Genomic DNA, 1715 nt, shown 5'->3' on the forward strand with positions numbered 1-1715 from the left:
AATTTGACTACTTGGAAAAATGGATAAAACCTTAGAAATATATTACCAAAACAACTGGATTAATTAGAAACAAAATTTCTGAATAGATTTGTATCCATCTAAGCCATTGAATGAATAATTTAAAAAAACTTCCTACAGAAAAATACCATGTTCACATGGCTGGTGGGCTTCTCAGAACATTGAAAACATAAATCCAATCTGATAAAAAATTTTATATGTGTTAACAACATTGGTGTTAACAAAATGGATTCCATTGAGCTACCCTACAACCAGAAGAGAGAAGAGGAAATTGTTAAGGAAGTCAGCACCTATTTTAAGAAAATTGACGACAACCCTGACACAATAGCATTTGTGCCAATTTCTGGTTGGAATAGTGACAATAAGCTGGATCCAAGTGCTAGCATGCGCAGATTAAAGGGATTGAAAGTCACCCATAAAGATGGCAATGCCAGTGGAACCACACTGCCTGAAGCTCTGGATTGCATCCTGCCACCACCTTGTTCAACTGACAAGCCCGTGTGTCTTCCCCTCCAGGATGTCTGCAAAATTGGTAATATTAGTTCTGTCCCCGTGGGTCGAGTGGAGACTGGTGTTCTCAAACCTGGCATGGTGGTCACCTTTGCTCCAGTCAATGTTACAACTGAAGTAAAGTCTGTTGAAATGCACCATGAAGCTTTGAGTAAGCTCTTTCTGGAGACAATGTGGGCTTCATATCAAGAATGTATCTGTCAAAGATGTTCATCAACACAACATGGCTGGTGACAGCAAAAATGATCTACCAATGGAAGCAGATGGCTTCACAGCTCAGGTGATTATCCTGAACCACCCAGGCCAAATCAGTGCTGGAAATGCACCTGTGCTGAATTGTCACACAGCTCATATTGCTTACAAGTTTGTTAAGCTTAAGGAGACGACTGATCATTGTTCTGGGAAAAATCAGGAAGATGGCCCTAAGTTTTTGAAATTTGTTGATTCTGCCATTGTTGATATGGTTCCTAACAAGCCCATGTGTGTTGAGAGCCTTCATGACTAGCCTCCTCTTCACCCTTTGGCTGGTCACGATATGAGATAGACAGTTGCTATGAATGTCATCAAAACAATAGACTAGAAGGTACCTGGAGCTGGCAGTCAGCAAGTCTGCCCAGAAAGCTCAAAAAGCTGAATGACTATTATCCCCAACTAGAGGCCCAGTGCATGAATTCATGCACAGGTTGGGTCCCTAGGCCTGGATGGTGATCAGGGCCTATCGGGGCCAGGCTGATTGGGCCCTGCTGGCTGAGGGGAGGGCTGGGGGGAGGGACCATGGGAGGTTGGCTGTGGAAGCTCACTGACCACCAGGGGGAAGCTCCTGCATTGAGCGTCTGCCCCCTGGTGGTTAGTGCACGTCATTGCGACTGGTCAACTGGTTGTTCCAGTCATTCTGGTCGTTCAGTTGTAATGGTCACTTAGGCTTTTATATATATAGGTACCTGCCACCCCAGTCTTAATCATTGGTGGATGAACAGTCTCAGAATTCTTTGTCTCAATTGGCCCCTTAAGTATAATGGTGAAAGACTGGTTAATGATTATAATGCATTAACCAGAAGGAAAAAAGGATTTGTTTTTAGACTATTTGTGTGTCTGTGTGTGTGTGTGTGTGTGTTTGTGTGTGACAGTTTTAAAGTTATTAATTTTTAAAATACATGTTTTTTAATGGTAATGATTTTACCAAAAAT

At 42.3% G+C, this 1715-nt stretch overlaps 1 pseudogene; it reads left to right on the forward strand.

The window, feature by feature from the left end:
• The first annotated feature begins 234 nt into the window (after nt 1-234).
• Nucleotides 235-1166, forward strand: LOC103289640 (elongation factor 1-alpha 1-like; annotated as a pseudogene).
• The last annotated feature ends 549 nt before the right edge of the window (nt 1167-1715 follow it).

This window comes from Eptesicus fuscus, chromosome 8, assembly GCF_027574615.1.
Source record: "Eptesicus fuscus isolate TK198812 chromosome 8, DD_ASM_mEF_20220401, whole genome shotgun sequence".
Taxonomy (NCBI): Eukaryota; Metazoa; Chordata; class Mammalia; order Chiroptera; family Vespertilionidae; genus Eptesicus; species Eptesicus fuscus.